Genomic DNA, 23,209 nt, shown 5'->3' on the forward strand with positions numbered 1-23,209 from the left:
ATTATGTATGAGGGACTGGTTTACAGCAATGTTGGCTAGCCAGCCCTGGGAGAGGAAAGGTTGGGCTTGATTGTTGGTTTATTATTGTCACGTGTACCAAGATACAGTGAAAAACTTAGTTTTGCATGCCGTCCTTGCAGATCATTCCGAAACATCAGTACATTGAGGTAGTGCAAAAGCAATAACAATGCAGAATGTAGTGTTACAGTTACAGAGAGTGCGCTACAGGTAGGTAAAGTGCAAGGGCCATGATGAGCTAGACTGAGTGATCAAGGGTTCATCTTTATTGCACAAGAGGTCCATTCAAGATTCTTGTATCAGAAGGGGTAGAAGCTGTCCTTGAGTCCGGTGGTACGTGTTTTCAAGCTTTTGTATCTTCTGCCTGATGAGAGGGGGGCTTGGGTCTTTGATTATGTTGGCAGATTTTCCAAGACAGTGGGAAGTGTAGACAGAATCAATGGAAGGGAGGCTGGTTTCCATGATGGTCTGAGCTATGTCCACAACTCTAAACTTTCTTTCAATCTTGGGCAGAGCAGTTGATACACCAAACTGTGATGCATCTGGATAAAACATAGGAAGAGAATTGGGCCATTCAGCCCATTGAGTCTGCTCCACCATTGGACCGTGGCTCATTTAATTTTCCCTCTCAACCCCATTCTCCTCCCTGTAACTTTTGACACCGTTCTAATCAAGAACCTATCAATCTCTGCTTTAAATATACCAGTGACTTGGCTCCACAGCCGTCTGTGGCAATGTATTCCACAAATTCACCACCCTCTGGCTAAAGAAATTCCTCCTCATCTCAGTTCTAAAGGGACATCCTTTCATTATGGGGCTGTGCCCTCTGGTCCCAGCTCTCCCACTACTGGAACCATCATGTCCACTCTATCCAGGTCTTTCAATATTCAGTAGGTTTCTGAATCAGGTTTATTATCACTGTCATAAGTTGTGAAATTTGTTTTGTGGCAGCAGTACAGTGCAAGATATAAAGACATTAAAAATTACTATAAGTTACAAAAATAAATGGTGCAAAAGAGGAATAATGAGGTAGTGTTCATGGGTTCATGAATCGTTCAGAAATCTGATGGTGGAGAGGAAGAAGCTGCTCCTGAAATATTCAGGCTCCTGTACCTCCTCCCTGACGGTAGTAAGGCGAAGAGAGCATGTCCCAGATGGTGAGGATCCTTAATGATGGATGCTGCCTTTTTGAGGCACAGCCTTTTGAAGGTGTCCTCAGTGGCAGGGAGGGTTGTGACTGTGATGGAGCTAGCTGAGTCTACAACCCTCTGCAGCCTCTTGATCCTGCGCATTGGAGCCACCATACCAGGCAGTGATGCAACCAGTCCAAAGTTGGGTGGCAGTGCGACATGTGTAGAGGAAGTTAGGAGAATTCAAGGTGATTTGGATAGGTTGGGTAAGTGGGCAGATACTTGGCAGATGAAGTTTAATATGGATGAGTGTGAGGTTATCCACTTTGGGAGCAGGGACAGGAAGGCGGATTATTATCTGAATGGTGTGGAGTTAGGTAAAGGGGAAATACAAAGGGATCTAGGAGTCCTTGTTCATCAGTCACTGAAAGTGAATGAGCAAGTGCAGCGGCAGTGATGAAGGCTAATGGAATGTTGGCCTGTATTACAAGGGGAATTGAGTACAAAAGCAAAGAGACTCTTTTGCATTTGTACAGGGCCCTGGTGAGACCACTCCTGGAGTATTGTGTACAGTTTTGGTCTGCAGGGTTAAGGAAGGATATCCTGGCTATAGAGGGCGTGCAGCGTAGGTTTACGAGGTTAATTCCGGGGATGTCGGGACTGTCTTATGCTGAGAGGTTGGAGAGACTGGGATTGTACACGCTGGAATTGAGAAGATTGAGAGGGGATCTGATTGAAACATACAGGATTATTAAGGGATTGGACAAGGTAGAGACAGGAAATATGTTCCAGATGTTGGGGAAGTCCAGGACCAGGGGGCATGATTTAAGAATAAGGGCTAGGCCATTTAGGACAGAGGTGAGGAAAAACTTCTTCTCCCAGAGGGTTGTGAATTTGTGGAATGCACTGCCTCAGAGGACAGTGGAGGCCAATTCTCTGGGCACTTTCAAGAAGGAGCTAGATAGGTTTCTTATAGATAGGGGAATCAAGGGATATGGGGACAAGGCAGGAACAGGATATTGATTGTTGAGGATCAGCCATGATCTCAAAATGGCGGTGCAGACTCAAAGGGCCGAATGGTCTACTTCTGCTCCTATTGTCTATTGTGGATGCTCACGGTTTGTAAGAATCTGGTGACGTACCAAATCTCCTCACTCCTAATGAAGTAGAGCTGCTGGTGTGCTGCCTTCGTGATTGCATCAGTGTGTTGGGCCCAGGATAGATCCTCTGAGATGTTGACGCCCAGGAACCTGAAGCTGCTCACCCTTTCCACCGCTGACCCCTCAATGAAGACTGCTGCATGTTCTCCCGACTTCCCCTTCCTGAAGTCCACAATCAATTCCTTGGTCTTGCTGACGTTGAGTGCGGGGCTGTTGTTGCAACACCACTCAACCAGCTGATCCACCTCACTCCTGTACACTGTCTCATCGCCATCTGAGTTTCTGCCGACAACAGTGGTGTCATCAGTGGATTTACAGATGGTGTTTGAGCTGTGCCTAGCCACACAGTCATGAGTGTAGAGAGAGTAGAGCAGTGGGCTAAGCGCACATTCTTGAGGTGCACCTGTGTTGATTGTCAGTGAGGAGGAAATGTTACCACCGATCCACACTGACTGTGGTCTCCTGATAAGGAAGTCGAGGACCCAGTTGCAGAGGGAGGAGCAGAGGCCCAAGTTTTGAAGCTTGTTGATTAGTACTGAGGGGTTGATGGTGTTGAACGCCAAACTGTAATTGATAAACATGAGATGCCCCCTCATTCTTCTAAACTCCAGAGAGTACAGGTCCAGAGCCATCAAATGGCTCCTCATATGTTAACCCTGTCATTCCTGGGATCATTCTCATAAATCTCCTCTGGACACTCTCTAATGCCAGCACATTCTTCCTTAGATATGGGGCCCAAAATCACTCACAATACTCCACATGTGGTCTGACCAACACCAACGCCTTATAACGCCTCAGCATTACACCCTTGCTTTTATATTCTAGTTTTCTCAAAATGAATGCTGACATTGCATTTACCTTCCTTACTACCGACTCAACCTGCAAGTTAACCTTTAGGGAATCCTGCACTATGACTCCCAAGTCCCTTTTCACCTCCAATTTCTGAATTAGTTCCCTGTTTAGAAAGTAGTCTACACCGCCGCCTACCAGAGTGCATGACGTACTCTTCCCTGCGTTGTATTCCATCTGCCACTTCTTAGCCCATTCTCCCAACCTGTCCAAGTCCTTCTGCAGACTCCCTGCTTCCTCAGCACTACCTGCCCCTCCACCTATCTTTGTATCATCTGCAAACTTGTCCATCAAGTCCAGATAGGATGCTTTCTATGGTGCATCTGTAGAAATTGGTTATGGTTAATGGGGACATGCGAATTTTCTTAGCCTACTGAGGAAGTAGAGGTGCTGGTGCACTTTCTTGGCCGCAGCATATGTGGTTGGAGCAGGACACATTATTGGTGATGTTTACACCTAGGAACATGAAGTTCTCAACCATCTTCACCTCAGTACCATTGATGCAGACATGGGTGTGTACTCCATCCCACTTCCTGAAGTCAATGACCAGCTCTTTTGTTTTGCTGACATTGAGGGAGAGGTTGTTGTCATGACACCATGTCACTAGGCTCTCTATCTCCTTGCTGTACTCTGTCTTTTTGTTTGAGATCTGGCCCACTACGGTGGTGTCATCTGTAAACCTGTAGATGGAGTTAGAGCAGAATCTGGCCATGCAGTCATGAGTGCATAGGGAGTAGAGTAGAGGGCTGAGGACGCAGACTTGTGGGGCACCAGTGTTGAGAATAATCATGGCAGAGGTGTGTTGCAGAAAGTGAATCAGTCAGAGGAGGGGTCTGGTGCAATCTGTCTCGTCTTCAGCAAGGCAACATTTAATGCTCCTTAAATCATCTAAGGTATTCATGAGTTTGTGGTTTTGCTGGGTGAAATTGAAGACAATGAGTGTGACCTTCATGAAAGTCAGATAAATATGTCTTCAATACAGAAACCCTGATCTCAGGATCCCAGGGTAACAAAGGAGAGGATTTGTGCAGCATCGATGCTGAACACATGATTTCTATGTGTACTTCAGCTGAAGGCTATCAGTGGGGACCACATCATTGGCCACACAATGCAGGAAGTCAGAACCAGGTTTTTCCAGTTACTTGGAGAGCTGCAGTAACAAGGAACCTGAATGTGGTATTAAAGACATGAGGTCCTTGTTTATAGCTGGCGACTGCTGTTTCCTAAATGGATGCCTTGAAAATTGGCTTTAACTCAGAACTGTCACAGGATCCAAGGGTGATGTGGACATTCTATGTTTTCATACATCAAGTGGTGCTAAAAGATATCGTGATCACTCCTTAGAGGCCACCTGTGACTACACACGATTTTACATTTGCCGTACTTATGAAACGATTCAGTGAAAAGAATTCAAAACAGGAAACTTGTTTTTATTTATTCACTTAATCATTTTTATTCTCTTTCCAGTTGCGGAATCGAAACATAACATCCCAACTTTTATATTCAATGCCCTGACTAGCCAAGCCTGAGTGTCCAGCTGATCCTCCACACGGTCACCGACTGCTCATGAACCTGAGTTTTCCATGTTTGCTGTCGCAATAAGAAAGTTTATATCAGTGGTAACACCTGAAGACCCACACTCAATGATTCAGGAACAGCTTCTTCCCCTCCTCCATTGAATTCCCCAATGGTCCATGAACTCAAGAACACAACCTCGTTATTGCTTTTTTTTGCACTATTTATTCATTTTTGTAATTTATGGTAATTCTGTGTCTTTACACGGTACTGTTGCCGCAAAACAACAAATTTCACCTCATATACATCAGTGAGAATAAGTCTGATTCTGATCTTGCCTTGGGCAATCAGATTGATAAAACAAAGCTCATCAATTGGTTTACAGCACACAGATTAGGGACCCTTCTCTTTCACAGTATTCAGATCCTAAATGAAATCTTCACTGATGCAGATTCATCTGGTTGAGGCAGCCACACTCAGTGGTGGAGTTTGGGAAAGTTTGCAACTCGTTTCCTGACTGTTGTATAAAATTTACCCAATAGTGAGAGCTGTGCCATTGCATTCAGAAGAGATTGATTGGTTCATTTTAACTGACAAAGTAAGTAGGAAGAGAAGAGAATGTCAAAGCATTTTGTAATGTTCATTTTCTAAAAATATTCCCATCAAAAGTGAGTGGATCCATAAACGTCAGAGATACTGTGCCATAAACAAGAGTCACATCAACTGTGATAAAGCACCTCTGTAATCAAACCTACAAGAGAGTAATTACAACTTTTATCGCAGGAACAGCTCATTCCTGAATTGGTTTTGCAAACAATTAAGTTGAGTTTCAGCAGCTGAGTCATCCTGTGAGTTCCCACTTACCAAGCCATTTCTTCGTGAGCACCAGGTTCCACCGCTGGGCTCTTCTGTGCTGATCACTGCTTCTAGACAATGGTTCATGCAACTCAACCTCAAAGTGCAACTGGGAACAGACTGGGTTACTGCTGAGTGAGTTGTCTATCCAGATACTGTAAAATCCTGACCTTTATCAGATGGATGCATTCTTTCAGCTTCTTGACTTCAATAGAAGTAAACTATATTTTGCAGGGATATCCACATCAGAGGGCACTGGAATTACTGTGTACTTGGACCATCTGCTCAGCACGGTGTGTGTGAGATCCCAACTACACTGCAGGTAAAATAATATCCAGCTTCTGCATTCTAATATTGTCCCTAGCTTGTGTTAGGTGAGATCAGCAAACTCATTCAGTAATTGGCCTTGTTGGTTTAACTACACGATAGGAGAGAAGGAATGGGTCTTCACTGAAATTCCTGGGGAAGGTCTGATTGAATAAATAGAAGGAAACAGACAAAGGAAAACAAGGGAAACTCAAAGAATTTCCTCCAAAAGATCCACAGACAAATTCACATCTACGGAGCACAGAATGAGCACACCATGGTCCGGTAACCTGGTGATCCCAATTGGACAGAGCCTGGCACTAACCATAGCTCTGGCTGATCGCTAAAAACAGCAGAGAGTCACAGATCAGGCAAATCTGTGTGTAAAACTGCTTGATTAAAGTGTACTCAAAGTTAGGATAATTACCAAATGTGAATATGTTGATAAATCTATCTAATTGTGAAGCCCCAAAGATTTAATAACCTGATAATGATGTTTGATCATCTGCACCTGGGTGCAACACTGTGCAGTTCGGAAACTGCACAGTAAAGGTTACCTCTATTGCCTGAGATCTGAAGAAGACCAAAATCACATCATTATTGTACAGCACATTAACTTCCCGCACAGGGAGTGTCACACTGTGGGAGGGGCAGTACTTGGGGGAGTGTCCCACTGTGGGAGGGACGGTACTGGAGGATCTGTTTTTCTATTTACTGCTTGAATCAAAACAGCTTCCTGAAACCCATCAGTGTTTGCAGCATCTGTGGGGTTCAGCTGTACCCAGGATCTGAACAACACACTGGGTTTCTCGTCCATTAGTTTTCTTCCCCAAAGTCAGCATGTACCAACATGTACCAACTCATGCCAACACGTACCAATTTCCAATTGCACTCATTTCCCACACATGAAAGTCCCTCAAATTTACATGAAATGAAACTGACCCCTCCACCCCTCCCCTCCAGCCCACCACTCCACCCCACTCTGCCCTACCAGATGCCACTTTAACCCCTGACCCTCACCTCACCATTGCTCTTGGAGGCAGGGTGGGACAAAACGTTGTCAAGATAACTGTCCCTCAGAGATTAACCAATCACATCTGCCTGTTTCCCTCATTATAATTGCAACAACACTTCACAAGTAGTTAATTGACTCTGCAGCACTTTGCAAGCTCCTGAGGTCAGTGTAAGGTGCTAAATAAATGAAAGTCTTTCTTTCTTACTTTTCTTCATTCATCTCACATGTCCTGCAGCTGTGAGCAGGAGAAAGGTTGTCCATGGAAAAATCAGCTGACATGGTCACAGAGTCATGGAAAATCAGGACCGTATAATGCTAAGCTAATCAACGTCATTCCGTGATCAGCTCTTAACCCTTCTGTGGATTTACCAATGGACCACAGTACAACAGGTACTTACTACGATGAGTGCAGTGAGCACTTACTGGGCGAAAGAGCTTCCTTCATACATGGAGGAGTTAGTAAACGTGTCAGGCACGGTAACCAGGCAGACGTTTGGCTTTTGGTCAACAGCCGTCCATTAACCTAGTTGGGTGTATAAGTTGTCTAAGTTCACTGGTTCAATGGTAGACCCACTCCACTCTGCCTGTGAGCTTTGAAACATTTCAAATGGCTCAGAGCTGTTGCTCTTTTGTAATGCTCAAAGGTTGCATTTTAAGAATAACTTTTATATAGCACCAGCATTGCAACAAAACAAAGCATTTCATTGGAATGTTATCAAATAAAATTTGGCACTGAGTCATTAAAGGGGACAACAGGCCAGCTAGCTGAAAGTATTGTTGTTAAAGGGAGTGGTTTCACAGAGGAAGGAGAGTTGGAGAAACAGAGACATTTAGGAGGAGTTTCCCAGAGTTTAAGTTCTTGCAGCTGAAAGTTCTCCAGCCAGGGGTGTCGTGGTTAAATAATTTCAGACTTTTAATGTATAAGAATATACAGCAGAAAGAACATGTGAAGTAGTAATCGTTAGTTGTGAAAATTAAAAATCTGCAGATGCTGGAAATCTGAAATAAAACAGAAAATGCTGGAAACACTCATTGTGTCAGGCAGCATCTGTGAGAGGGAATCAGTTCATGTTTCAGGCTGAAGACCCTTCATTAGGGAGATTCCCAGTTGAGACTGAAACATGAACTGTTTCTCCTTCTACAGATGCTGCCTGACCTGCTGAGTGTTTCCAGCATTCTCTCCATTTTAGACTGTTTTGTGTATCACACTGATCTGTCACATGCAATGGGTGGGGAAGAGTAATATTTCCTGATGCCCAAGGAATGGAACAGCCCAGACCTTCCAGCAATGACACAACGCAGCAACCTTAGTCAGTGTTTGTCAGTTTTCCCACTGATGACTTACTCTGTATTTTCCCGACCTTGCTGTTGGAATCTGCCAAATCCGAAGCAGAATAACAATGTACTGATCATGCTACTGATAGAGAAATGCATGCTTCAACTTAAAAGCAGTGCCACAGAATATTTTCTTCCCAAACGCAATGCAAAATGGGTAAATTGGTTTCAAAGTGCAGCAAGAGCGATGTTCTCAAGGACCGTAAACATATTTCAGAAATCTTGCCAACATTATTGATTATCCATTATCAAGGTACATACAAACTATTTGAGAAACTCAGCTGAGCTTTTGTTAAATCTGGAAGTTAACAAACTTAAAAAAAGCTGCCTGAAATTTTGCAGGTAATGGTTAATTTAAGGATGACTTACGGAGCTGTGACTGAAGACAGAAAATTGGAAGGTTGGGCAATTTTGTTTGTAGATGCCTGCTTTACAGGCTCATCAGCAGAAGGTTCATTTGTCTTTCCTTGGCGATGGGTTCTCACCAGCACACTGGAAGTTATTTACCAGGATGCCACACCAGGTGTTGTTTACATGTGAAGTTCATAAGTCTGGGGTGAACAGAACATAATCCAATAACATGGGTTGAGGGTTGGTTAACAAACGGACCACAGACTGCTGGACTGAATGGGTCATTTTCATGTCAGGGAATGTCAGGGTCAGAATGCAGGGTTCAGCTATTTAATAACAACAGTGGCTGCAGTGTGTGCCCTCTACACAATGCACTGCAGTTACCCTCCCAGGATACTCTGACAGCTCCTCACAAACCTGGAGCCAAGACAGCAGGCACATGGGAACTCCACCACCTGAAGGTTCCCCTCCAAGTCATGTGACATGCCGACTTGGAATTATATCACTGGTCATTCATCATCACTGGGTCTAAATCCTGGAACTCCCTGCCCAACAACACTTGAGGAAACCTTCACCAGAAGGACTGCAGTGGTTCAAGAAGGTGGCTCATCACCGCACCCGCCCTCCCCAAGTCAGAGTCAGTTAGGGATGGGCAATAAATGCTGGCCTGGCCAATGAGGCCAGATCCCAGCAATGAGTATTTGAAAAACCCACATACTTCAGGGCGTTGGGTGAGGGGACAACATGTGATATATCCTGGAAACACTCAGCGGGTCAGGCAGTGTCTGTGGGAAGAGGAACAGAGTCAATGTTTCAGGTAGAAGACTCTTCATCAGAATGGTTTCTCATGAAGGGTCCTCGACCTGAAACATTAACTCTATTTCTCTCTCCATAGGCGCTGCCTGATCCACTGAGTGTTTCTGTTTCTCTTTCAGATTTCCAGCATCTGCAGATTTTGGGCCTTGGTGCAAAATGACCAGGTTTGGCGACAGAATACAAAGCAACGTGTGAAGTGACCCTGGAGGAGAATGAAGGAAGAGTACAAAGTGAGGTGGTGTAGTGACTCACCGCACCGGCATCGAAGCGGCTCCCGACATCGTGACGTCGTTGGAGGCCCTGATCCAAGATGGCGTGAGGCCCTCCTTCTTCCCCAGTGTTGGGCTGGGAAAGCCCGCACACGGGAAGGTCAGGTGACCCACGCGTGACGTCAGTGCGGAACTGTAGCGCGGGAAGTTTTCGGCTATTAAAGGCACACCGCGCCCCAGGTCGGTATTCGACCTTTGATTTCTTCATTTCGTTGTGTGTAGCTGGCCGCTGCAGTGGATCGGTTGTGATGCGAACAGAGGGAATGGATGGGTTATAACGTAGTGGCTTTGGTGAAGGAACTAGAGATGCTGGGGACTGCTGACTGAACGTCGATGCTCAGGAGCAATCTGGGTGTCTGTCTGCTCAGATCACAGGCGGCTGAGTTAAAGGACAGCAGGCAATTAGAACACACAACTGGTGTGTTGACCTTCATTTCACAGGGGTTGCAGTACAAGTCAAGGGAAGTGCTCTTGCAGTTCTTGAAGGATTTAGTGAGACCAGACGTGACTGATGTGGAAACGCTTACCTGAGTAAGTATTTGCATGTTGTAGATAGTGTTCTACGTCTGAGATGGGGGGTGGGGGGGCAGGAATGTCCAGGGAGGAGAGATTAGTCCAATGGGTATCCTGGGTCACTTTGATGCCCCTCTGTGGTATTACAGCCACCCATACTGAGACCACCAATTGTGGACTTGAGTGGCAAGACAAGGCCTCAACTGGCACATTATAGGGGAAATTCCACAAGGGTGGGTCATTGTTCCTTCAGGACCTCCTGGTACCAAGTCTTCTTCTTAGCAGTGCCTCCATCCAGCACACCCCAGCCCACACAACTGCCCGCTCACCCCCCACCACTAGTCCATACAGTGGCTTCCAACACCCCACCCCCCTAGGTGGGAGAACACAGAGACAAAGTCACAGTGTATACGGGACCTCCAGCCCACAGCTCAGCCCAACCCCACCAGATCTCCAGTCGTCAGTTCTAGTGAGGATAACGCCCCCAGGGTGTATACAATGAGGTACAGGTCCCGCACAGCTCTGCTGTGACACCACTGGTGGATTTCTGGAACAACTGTGGCATGGAGAAGGTAGGCAGGGATAAAGCAAGATTGGGGGTACTGCGATTGATGAGCTGGTACATCCAATAGGTGGGCTAGAGTAATGCAGAACAGGTGTCCAGATTTAACAGCCAGCTGACCTGGCTCCCTGCTTTGAGCTGGATATGGGAGGAGGTCTGAGAGTCTCTTTGTGAGGGGATGAGAGCTCCTGAGCACTGTACGTTTCTGGCTCAGGCAAGGATGGGGCCGGGGCCGGGGCTTTCACTGTTTACTTGAATGTTTTGAAGTCTCATTAAGGAAATCCATTGGAGGATCTTGCATACACACCCAACATCAAACTAAAGAAAATGGGTTGTCTGCTGAAAATCTCACAACTGCAACCTGCCTAATGTCGTTGACTCTGTTACTGATACTTTACAGAGTTGCAATAGGTTAACACAATGGGTTTGTGTATCTGCTTTATCACAACTCATTTATCTTATAATATTCAAATTGCAGTTCTCACAGGGTTAATTTTTTGGATTGTATTGGCACTTAACATAGTTCACCTTTTAAATATCAGCTTGTTAAAATCAATTAAGCAATCTTAAAAGGAATCAAAGACATTTTATTTTAAAGGAAACTTGTTGCAGCCACATCTATTTAAGAAACAATTAAAAGTGCAGCCTCAGTAAGTTATTCTATCACAACAAATGGTTAAATGAATCTCATGCAGTCTTTCACCATGCTGCTGGCTGAGGTAAAAGTTAGGGCTGTGCTGTCATGTCCCACACCCAACAATCCTGATTTACCTGAACTCACTAAACTTTACAGGAAACAGCAGTGCTGTTCTGAACTTTGACCCTTAAAACCTCCCACTTTGCCTTTCAGCTGCTTCCATGTTGAGCAGGTTTGACACGGTCCCTTCTGCATGAACAAATGTCAGCACGTCATGTCAAGGTGTAAAGCTGCCCAGGTAACCGGAGAGAGGTTCGCTAAATTTACAACTGTTAATTTGCAAATTTAAACTGCTTAATGTTGGTCTTTTAAGTGTTTACTTTGGAAATATGTCTTCATGCTTTAGCCTGAAGCTTAGGGGAAGTGACTCTTAATAAACACTGACTTGTATTTTTGTGAGGTTGTCAGGTCCTTGAAGTTGTGTGAGACTACAGAAGCTGCAGTCCACGTATGTTAGAATCCTGGGACTGTCTTTGTGAGGGGTGAGCTCCTCCACCAGGGCCACAACATGGAGTGGTTGATCTGGTATTGCGGTGACTGAGGAGCTACTACATGCTGCAGCCGTCTCTCCGTTGCTGTTTGATGCATTATATATCTTGTGCTTCTGAAAACGATTGAGTAACTGTGTGGTAAATGTAACATTGGCGTGCACAGCCAAAGGATACTTCACTCTTTGCAGCTATTGTAGCAGCGTTTAGAAATGACTTTTATTCATTTGCATGTTCTAAATATGGCAGAACTGTCACCAAGTGAACAGTTGCCAGTAATACAGAAATGGTTCCTTTTGTCTGACAGATGTGTGTGTGTGCAGGATAAACACTGTTCTGGAGTATGTGGTGTACTGTGTTCTGTATTTGTTTGGTTTATGGCTTTGGTCTATAAAACCTAATCCATGCTCTGACGCACACTGGGTCAGACCCCATCCATCACTCCCTTCACAGTAGATGACATCCCTTGGTCTAGGGTGCCCGCGTATCTCGGCAATATCCTATGGATCCTCTTCTTCAATACTGGACCACAGACGTGTTACACAATGGGGTTCAGTCTGTGTTTGAGTTGTGTGTTATAACGTGGCGTGTCAGCCAGCGTACACCCCGTTGGCTTTTCTCGATCTTACGAAAGCCTCTGTCAATTGAGAGGGAGAGCTCCAAGTCATTGACTCATCAAATGAGAGGATGCTTCAGTGAATAAGCTGCAAGGAAGGATCTCTACCAACCAGCCCCTTCTACACAACGGCACCATCTATAAATAAAGGTCTACAACAAGACCCAGAACCTGAAAGCCACTTGACATATCTCAGCAGCCACGTCTCAGAGGCAGACATTGATGATGAAGTTCCTCACTGGTGTGCCAGCACAGACTTTGTTCAAAGAGCAAGCTGTCAGGCTGGGCACAGCTGGTGGTCTCCTGGACAGTGGTGATCCCCACCCTATTCTCTGGAGGAATGTTCTACCTCCAGCAGGCTCCTGTATCAATGCTGTCTCCACAAAATCCTCCAAACCCATTGTCCAGATAAGCAAACTAATACCAATGTTGTCGGGCAGCTCCAGTGTGTGTGTTGAGTCATCTGTGGTCTCAACACCAGCCTCCTGAAACAGATACCTAATTTAAGCTGCATCATGGCAAGAGATTTCCAGGGAAGAGGAGTTGCTTCAAGGATGTTCCCAAAGCCTCCTCAGCCTCCTCGACCACTGGGAATCCCACCACCACTCAAAGTGGAGAAGATGATTCCGGGAAGGCAGTGGGCATCTCACCTCTTCCATGGAAATCTGCAGAGGCCCAGTGGAAATCACGTCCCAAACCATCAACACCCCCCTCCCCCACCCCTCCACCCTTCAGCCTCTGTGGAAGAGTGTGTGGTTCACCTCGAACCCACAGAGTGGAAGCAAGTCCCCTCCACAGACCACCCTCTACATTCCCCTCTATAGAGAATATAAATAGCGTTACAGAGATGGTTGTACGTCAGGAACTGAAGTGACGGGGGGAGGAACTTGGGGGAAAGTATAATCACCAGGGCAGTGGGACTCCGCAAATTGTTGGACGAGTCTTCAGGTCCTGATCGACTTCATCCCAGGTTCTTAAAAGAAGTAGTTGATGAGATTGTTGATGTGTTGGTTTTTATTTCCCAAAGTTCCCTGGACTCATGGGCATTCCACTAAATTGAAAAATAGAAAATGTAACTCCTTTACTTCAAAAAGTGAGAGCGACAGAAAGCAGGATACCACAGGCCAGTCAGATTAACGTCGCAGGGACACTATTAGAAGCTTTTATTAAAGACATTACATCGGGACACAGAATTATGTAAGGTGATTGGTTAAAGAGAACATGGTTTGTGAAAAAGGAATAAAGTTTGACCATTTTATTGGAGTCCTTTTGAGAAGGAACGTGTGCTGTGGGCAGGATGAATGGGCAGGTGAACTGTGCTCAGATTTCCCAAAGGAGCAGAGGTCGTTGTGGAAAATAAGATCTCGTGGAGGAGGCAACTGACTGATGTAGAGAGAAGATTGGCTGGTGGGCAGGAAACAGGGGAGTGTAAATGGATCTTGGCTGGCAGGACATGCTGTAAGGATCGGTGCTGATGCCTCAACTTTTGCAATTCTGTGAACAATGGGTATGAAGGTGTGGTTGCTAAATTTGCTGATGATGTGTAGATAAGCAGGCAAGTGTGTTGTGAGCAGTTCATTGGGAGGCTGCGGAGGCACTCAGATGGTTATACATTCGTCAAAGATCTGGCAAATTGAGCATAATGTAGGAAAATGTGAAATTGTCCATTTTGGCAAGAGAAGTAAACGTACTATACCTGAATGGTGAGAGATTGCAGAGCACTAAGATGCTGAGTATTAGGAAAGCTAACAATGTTATCACTTATTGCACGTGGCATTGAATACAAAATAAATTTAAAGTGTATTAATTGGTTTATTATTGCCACATGAACTGAGGTGCAGTGAAAAACTTTGTTTTGCATGCCATCCATACAGATCATTCCATACATCAGTGCATCGAGGTAGTACAAGGGAAAAGCAATAACAGAATGCAGAATATCGTGTTACAGAGAAAGTGCAGTGCAGGCAGACAATAAGGTGCAAGGACCATGACGAGATAGATTGTGAGGTCAAGAGTCCAGCTTTATTGTATAAGAGGTCTGTTCAATAGTCTTATTGCAATGTTATAGGAGCTGTCCTTGAGCCTGATGGTACGTACTTTTGGGCTTTTGTATCTTCTGCCTGATGGAAGGGGGGAGAAGAGAGAATGTCCGGGGTGGGAGGGGTCTTTAATTATTCTGGCTGCTTTCCCGAGGCAGCAGGAAGTGTAGACAGAGTCCATGGAGGGGAGGCTGGTTATATTTTGAGGCTGGCATTATATTGCCATCATTTCCACAAGAATCCTCAGTCAGTTGATATCTCATGCTGTGATCACTCTCAATTCCAAACTCAGACCATGACTGTTAATCAGGGACAGAACATAGAACATTACAGCACAGTACAGGTCCTTCAGTCCACAATGTTGTGCCGACATTTTATCCTGCTCTATTATCTATCCATTGGTATTGGTTTATTATTGTCACTTGTCTTGCATACCGATTGTACAGGTCAATTCGTTACACAGTGCAGTTACCTTGAATCAGTACAGAGTGCGTTGAGATAGTACAGGTAAAAACAATAACAGTACAGAGTAAAGTGTCACAGCTACAGAGAAAGTGCAGTGCAATAAGGTGCAAGGTCACAACAAGGTAGATCGTGAGGTCAGAGTCCATCTCATTGTATAAGGGAACCGTTCAATAGTCTTATCACAGTGGGGTAGAAGCTGTCCTTGAGTCTGGTGGTATGTGCCCTGGGGCTTCTGTATCTTCTACCCAATGGAAGAGGAGAGAAGAGAGAATGACCCAGGTGGGTAGGGTCTTTGATTATGCTGGCTGCTTCACCAAGACAATGAGAGGTAAAGACAGCGTCCAAGGAGGGGAGGCTGGTGTCCGTGATGCGCTGGGCTGTGTCCATAATTCTCTGCAGTTTCTTGCGGTCCTGGGCAGAGCAGTTGCTGTACCAAGCCGTGATGCATCCAGATAGAATGCTTTCTATGGCGCATCGATAAAAGTTGGTGAGTGTCAAAGGGGACATACCAAATTTCTTTAGCCTCCTGAGGAACTAGAGGCACTGGTGAGCTTTCTTGGCCATGGCATCTATGTGATTTGACCAGGACAGGCTGTTGGTGATGTTCACTCCCAGGAATTTGAAGGTCTCAACCCTCTCAACCTCAGCACCATTGATGTAGACAGGTGCATGTGCACCGCCCCCTTTCCTGAAGTCAATGACCAGCTCTTTTGTTTTGTTGACATTGAGGGAAAGGTTGTTGTCATGACACCATTCCACTAAGCTCTCTATCTCCTTCCTGTACTCCGACTCATCACTGTTTGAGATACGGCCTACAACAGTGGTATCATCTGCAAACTTGTAGATGGAGTTAGAGCAGAATCTACATAGTCATGAATGTATAGGGAGTAGAGTAGAGAGCTGAGGACGCAGCCTTGTGGGGCACCAGTGTTGGTATTAGATGAAAGGAAATGTGTATCCTGCTGCCAAAATAATCAGCAAGTCTGAGAATCAGGAAAATTCCAGGAATAAGCAAAGGAAGAATTTATTGATATGGAAGGCGAAAGGTATTGGGAAGGTACAAAAAATTAAAAACAGACTGTAAAACCTTCTGCAGATATGTGAACAGAAAAAGGGTAGCAGAAGTTGATGTGGGTCTGTGGGGGGTGTGGGCGGGGGGGGGGGGGGTGGGGGGTGTTCTAGTGGGGAAAAAAGAAATGCCTCGGAGGATGCAGTAAACCTCCAGGCTCTTTCCACCTAGATTAGGAGAGATAAGTACGAGAGGACATGGCTTTAGGGTGAAAGGGGAAAGGTTTAGGGGGAACATTAGAGGGAACTTCTTCACTCAGAGTGGTGGGAGTGTGGAATGGGCTGCCATCTGATGTGGTAAATGCGGGCTCGCTCTTAACTTTTAAGAGTAAATTGGATAGATACATGGACGAGAGAGGTCTGGAGGGGTATGGGCTGGGGGCAGGTAGATGGGACTAGCAGAATAATGTTTCAGCACAGACTAGAAGGGCTGAATGGCCTGTTTTTTGTGCTGTAGTTTTCTATGGTTCTAATTATGGGGCGTTGTACATCTAGAGTGAATGAGGTCGGCGATTTTGGCGCTAGTTCAAAATGTTCTGTTGGAGAAATTAGTGAAAGGTAATAAATCCCCAGGATCTGATGCCCCGCAGCCTGGGGCAGCTCTGGAGAAAGTGGGTGCACTGGAAGTCATCTTCCAAGATTCCCCAGGTTCTAGAATTCCTTCTCCAGATTGGAAGGTAGCAATTGTTTAAGAAAGGAGGAAGTGAGAAAATGGGGAACTCTAGAGTAGTTAGTCTGACATCTGTGGCAGTGAAAGTCTGGAGGTTGTTATTAAGAAAGTGGGAATGGGGCCCTTGAAGCTAACAAGGATTGGGCTGGGTCAATGTGGGATTTGGAAAGGAAAATCTGTTTGACAAATCTGCGGGGTGCCGTAAGGATCGGTGCTCACAATGTATATCATGTGGATCAGGCAATTAAATTTAATATATTCAAGTTTGCTGCTGATACAAAGGTTGGTAGCAGAGTGGGCTATGAGAAGGATTGGGTATGTGAGGGTAGGACCGCTCGGGGATAAGGGGGGAGAAATGTGTCTGGAGGTGGGGGAGGTCCTGAATGAATATTTTGCTTCAGTGTTCAACAGGGAGAGGGACTTTTGATGAATGTGAGGTCAGTGTAGAACAGGCAATGTGTTGGAACGTGTTGAGGTTAAGAACGAAGCAGTGTGGAACTACTGAAAAGCATTAGGATAGACAAGTCCCCAGGGTTGGACAGGATATACCCCAGGTTACTATGCAAAATGAGGAAAGAGATTGCTGGAGTGTTAACAATGATCTTTGAGTCCTCCCTGGCCACAGGAGTGGTAGCAGAGAGTTGAAGGAAGGCTAATGTTGCTCCCTTGTTCAAGAAAGGTAAAAGGGATAATCCCAGGAATTATAGACCAGTGAGTCTTACGTCAGTGGTGGGCAAACTATTGGAGAGGATTCTTAGGGACAGGATTTATGAGCGTTTGGAGAAGCATAATCATGTTAGCGATAGTCAGCATGGCTTTGTGAGGAGCAGGTCGTGCCTCACAAGCTTAATACAGTCTTTTGAGGAAGTGACAAGACAAATTGATGAAGGTAATGTGGTGGATGTGGTGTATATGGATTTTAGCAAGGTGTTTGACGAGGTTCCCCATGGTAGGCTCATTCAGAAAGTTATGAGGTGAGGGATCCATGGAAAATTGGCTGTGTTGATTCAAAACTGGCTTGCCCACAGAAGGCAGAGGGTGGTTGTAGAAGGAGAGTATTTGACCTGGAGGTCGGTGACCAGTGGTGTTCCACAGGGATCTGTTCTGGGACCCCTGCTCTTTGTGGATTTTTATAAATGACTTTGATAAGGAAGTGGAAAGATGGGTTGGTAAGTTTGCAGATGACATGAAGGCTGGTGGTGTAGTAGATAGTACAGAAGGTTGTCGTAGGTTGCAACAGGATTGAGACAGGATGCAGAGCTGGGCTGAGAAGTGGTAGATGGAGTTCAATCTGGAGAAGTGTGAAGAGATACACTTTGGAAGAACGAACTTGAAGGCAGGGTATAAGGTTAATGGCAGGATTCTGAGCAGTGTGGAGGAACAGAGAGATCTTGGGGTCCAAGTACATAGATCCCTCAAAGTTGCCTCACAAGTGGATAGGGCAGTTAAGAAGGCGCATGGTGTCCTGGTCTTCATTAGTCGGGGGATTGAGTTCAAGAGCCGAGGGGTAATACTGCAGCTCTATAAGACTCTGGTTAGACCACACTTGGAATATTGTGTTCAGTTCTGGTCGCCTCATTATAGGAAGGATGTGGAAGCTTTAGAGAGGGTGCAGAGATTTACCAGGATGCTGCCTGGATTGGAGACCATGTCTTATGAGGAGAGGTTGAGTAAGTTAGGGCTTTTCTCTTTGGAGCGATGGAGGATGAGAGGAGACTTGATAGAGGTGTGCAGATTATGAGAGACATGGACAGAGTGGATGGCCAGTGCCCTTACCCGCAAGGTGCAATGGCCAATACTAGAGGTCACTTGTTTACAGTGTGTGGAGGAAAGTTCAGGGGAGATATTACAGGTCGGTTTTTTACACAGAGAGTGGTGGGTGCCTGGAATGCGCTGCCGGGGGTGGTGTGGAGGCAGGTGCAATAGGGTCATTTAAGAGACTATTAGATAGGTGCATGGTCGAAAGAAAAATAGAGGGTTATGGGAGGTGGAGAGGGGGATAGGTTCAATGGGAATAAGGTCTATATAGGTCAGCACAACATTGTGGGCCAAAGGGCCTGTACTGTGCTGTACTGTTCTATGATACAGAGGGATTGGATGGATATGGTTTAAGGTAAGGACATGGAAGAAGGAATCTAGGCACTGTTTAGGAGTCAACATGATTTTGTGCCGGGCAGATCATGTCTCACAAATATGATGGAGTGTTTTGAGGAGGGAACTAAGAAAATTGGTGAAGGCTGGGTGGTGGACATGGGTTACGCGGACTTTAGCAAGATTTTTGACAAGTTGTCACATGGTGGCTGGTCCCGAAGGTGAGGCCACATGGGATCCCAGGTGCGTTGGCAAACGGGATCCACAGTTGGCGACGGGAGGCAGGGGGTAGTACTCATGGGGTGTTTTTCTGACAGGCTGCCTGTAATCAGGGGTGTACTGTATGGGTCAGTACTGGGAAGGATGTGGTGGCTTTTGAGTGCAGGAGAGGTTCACCAGGAGGCTGCCTGGAATGGAGCGCTGTCGTTACAAGGAGAGATTGGACAGGCTGGGTTTGTTCTCACTGGAATGTCAGAGGCTGAGGGGTGACCTTATCGAGGTTTATAATATTGTGAGGGGCACAGATAGAATCTTTCTCCTGGGCAGGGGAGTCTAGAACTAGAGGCTTTAGGTTTGAGGTGAGAAATTTAAAGCGGATCGAAAGGACAAATTTTTCCACCCAGGGTGGTGGGTGTATGGAAGGAACCCCCAGAGGAGGTAGAGGCCAGTACAATTACAAGGTTTGAAAGGCATTGGGCAGGTACTACAATAGGGAAGGTTTGGAGAGATATGGGCCAAATGGAACTGACATAGATGGGTATCTCGGTCAGTATGGACAAGTTGGACTGAAGGGTCCATTTCTGTGCTGTACACTCTGATTCCATAACGTGGAGGTGGGTTTAACACTTGGAGAGATTAAACAGACTGAGCCTATTCTCTTCAATTGTAATGAATGAGACATGATCTCATCCAAGTTTCTACCAGCCTCACTGGGTGAAGGCAGAGCTGATGCTTCCTTTGGCTGGGGTGCTTGGAGCCACAGGTCAGTCTCAGAATAAGGGTCAGCCACTCAACACGGAGATGGGAAGAGATTTCTCCGTCCAGAGGGCGGTGACTCTTGGAATTCTCCACCCAAGAGGGATGTGGAGGCCCGTTCGCGGAATTTGTAAATGCAATCGAGGAATAGGGGTTTGTGCAGGAAACTGGTGCTGAGGTAAAACTGCTGCTGGTCTGTGATCTCACAGGACAGTGGACCAGGTGCGAGGGGCTGAATGGCCCACTCCTGCTTCTGTTTAGGTACTTTCGGAAGAATACGATAACATCCCCTTGGTAGGGGAAATGGAAAGGTGGATGAATGATGTCTTATGAGAATAGGTTGAGTGAGCTAGGGATTTTATCTTTGGAGAGGAGGAGGATGAGAGGTGACTTGATAGAGGTGTACAAGATGATAAGAGGCATAGATCAAGTGGACAGTCAGAGACTTTTTCCCAGGGCAACAATGGCTAACACGAGGGGACATAATCTTAAGGTGATTGGAGGAAGATATAAGGGGGATGTCAGGGGTAGGTTCTTTACACAGAGAGTGGTGGGTGCGTGGAACGCACTGCCGGCAGAGGTTGTGGGGGCAGATACATTGGGGACATTTACAAGACACATGAATGATAGAAAAATAGGGGGCTATGTGGGAGGGAAGGGTTAGATGGATATTAGAGCAGGATAAAACGTTGGCACAACGTTGTGGGCCGAAGGGCCTGTCTGTGCTGTAGTGTTCTATGTTCTAATTTTCAAATGGTGAGGGACAGAAGGAGCGTGGTGTCCTTGGTTAAGGATAATGTGTAGTAAAACAAGCAATTAGGAAGGCAAATAATTTGTTGTCCTTTATTGCAAAAGTATTCTGGTGCAGGAGTAGAAAAGTCTTGCCCCAGTTACAAAGAGCGCAGGTGAGACCTCACCTGGAATATTCCTTCCATCAGGTCTCCCAGCTTGGATACCTGTGACCGAGGGAGAGCAGCAGAGGTTCACCAGGTCGCTCCCTGGGACGGCAGCTCTGTCCTGAGGAGACATTAAACAGACTGATCTGGAGTCCACTTGCGCCTTCTCCCTGTGACCGCGCGGGTTTCCCCGGGTGCTCCGGGTCAGTGGGTTAATTGGTCGCTGTAAATTAGCCCCAGTGTGTGTGTGTGTGTGTGTGTGTGGGTGGGTGGCAGAATCTGGAGGGAGTTGATGGGAATATGGGGAGAATAAACACAAAATTGAAATAATGGGTGTTTGATGGTCGGCACAGACTCAGTGGGCCGAAGGGCCTGGTTCTATCCTGTATCACTCTCTGTGAAAGTGAGCTTGTGCCGATGTAAACTATCCCTTCACTCCACCGACGGTGAAGCAGACGGCTCTGCTAGGAAAGGAACAACGTCATGGTTCCACTGTTAGTGCCCTCCGGTCGCTGAGGGTCAGCATGAGAATACCTCACTGTTCCTGGACTGAATGCACACTAACAAACCCCACATTACAGTCACAAGGTGGCCAGCAGCCAGCTTCTGATCTGAGCTCCCACCACACCAGTGTGGCTGGGTCACTGCTCTGTCTGGTGAGAGAGTGGAGGGGTCAGAGTCTCCCTGACAACGTGCACACACCTTCGATGCTGTGTCTCACTGCTCTCTTTGTCAGACACAACATCTGTTCAATTCAGCCTGAGTTTAATAAATGCAGCTTGCACCTTTTTGAACACCAGCACCCACTGTTGTACCAGTTGTCCAGTGAAATTCAACATTAGTGTCCTCTGAGCCGTTTCTTTGTTCCCCACTAGAACGCCCCCTCTCACAGACGTTAGTGGAAGCAATAAGTTATCCAGAGAACAAACTATAAATATAAACTGGGAAAGTGAGTAAGCTTTATAAAGGGATAATTGACATGTGGCTGAGGGTGAAACGGACCAGGAATCCTGTTGAAAGCTGCATTCCTTTCACTGCATGGAGGCAGCAGGTGTAATTATGGTGTCTTGCCACAAGATTTATCTTTCTCTTCTGCTGTTTACGTCCTTGTAAGCAGAGAGCGCCTGTACAAGGGTGTCAGTTTGCAACTAAATTCTACGCACTAAGGTGCCTAGTCACAGGAACTTGGCCTTTTCCTAGTTTCCCTTGTGTTATTACGTAGTTATAATAAAGAACTACAGTCCCCAGCAGGCAATGCAAGGTGGTCACATGAGGGAACCAGAAGTGGCTGTAAAAAGAGAGGGAAAGCGAGCCAGTCTGGTGGTTGGTTAATAAAAATGTTCAGATGTTAAACCCACGCGAAGTTTGTCTCTTGATGAAGAACAAACATAACCCTGAGAGAACGTTTGGAAGAGGACGTCATCCTGAGCTGGAGTGTGAGGCCAAACCACCTGCTTAATGACACAGGTTTGCCCAATAAACTTCAATGGTTTCTAGTGCAGGAGATCCCCTGCAGTTGAAGGGTCATGGAGGGTAACCAGCCCTCAGAATATCAGGCAAAGGCTCCTTGATTTAATGTTCGCTTTGCAAAGGCGTGGCTGTATCAGGAATCTGTCCCCTGGGTAGACAAGCAATAGCCCATTCTCATCGCGCTCACAGAGTTGGAGCTTTCGATCAGATGTCTTGGTCACTAATGTACGGCTGATGTAGAAAGAGCAGGCCTTGGGAGTGCTCAACTCTGACTCTGGATGCTGTGTACATTTGCAATATCAAATTCCTTCTCAACTTCACTACCCCAAGGAGGGCAACCTCCAGTCCAACCCTGTGACTGAGCTCCCTCAGTAGCCTCTGGGATTAGCACATCAGGTGCAGTGACAGAATTTGATGCAATGTCCCAGTGTCTTACACGGGTTCACTGTAACCTCCCTGTGTTTGTTTCCATTTACAAAGCCCAACATTCAAATCCTTTAGTAACCTCTCTCCTGACCCCTTCTACCACCCTGTACATGCCCAAGTCCCACAAACACTTTAGTGCTGTATCACTTAGCCAATATTTCTCTGTGTTTGTTCCGACAAAATATATCAAGGTTGCATTTCCTTTGCTGTTAAATTTCACCTGAGGTTTGTCCACATATTCAGCCAGCCTCCCTAGTCCCTCTTGCATCTCTTTCCATCTTCCACACTATTTAGCACTCTGCAAGTTTTGAAATTTTAATCTAGCCAAGTCATTAACATTTGTTTTAAAAAAAAGCAGAGGTCCCATCATTGACCATGACTGTCCCATTACGGAAATGTCTTTACCACATCTCTCTGCACTCCCTGAATGATTCAAGTTTCTTATTTCATTTTCACATTCTTTGTGTTTCTAGCATGTAATTCAGAGCCCTGTAGCATGGTACACTTGGATTACAGCACGGATCTGGGATTAAAGAGACATGAAATGGATAACCGACTATCCAGTGAGAATGCCCAGTTGTCAGGGTAAGAAATGTCTGTACTGTACTCTGGGA

The 23,209-nt window shown here is 45.9% G+C and overlaps 1 protein-coding gene across 2 annotated transcripts in view; it reads left to right on the top strand.

The window, feature by feature from the left end:
* Window positions 1-11,511: 11,511 nt before the first annotated feature.
* Window positions 11,512-23,209, top strand: part of gramd1c (GRAM domain containing 1c) — a 40,605-nt gene continuing 28,907 nt past the window's right edge. The window contains exons 1-2 of one of the 2 annotated variants that reach the window (XM_052026267.1): window positions 11,512-11,643; window positions 23,069-23,180. The gene's annotated coding sequence lies outside the window, so the exon portion shown is untranslated. The remainder of the gene's footprint in view (window positions 11,644-23,068; window positions 23,181-23,209) is intronic. The other variant, XM_052026266.1, reaches the window with a different exon arrangement.

Source organism: Pristis pectinata, chromosome 11 (assembly GCF_009764475.1).
Source record: "Pristis pectinata isolate sPriPec2 chromosome 11, sPriPec2.1.pri, whole genome shotgun sequence".
Classification (NCBI taxonomy): domain Eukaryota; kingdom Metazoa; phylum Chordata; class Chondrichthyes; order Rhinopristiformes; family Pristidae; genus Pristis; species Pristis pectinata.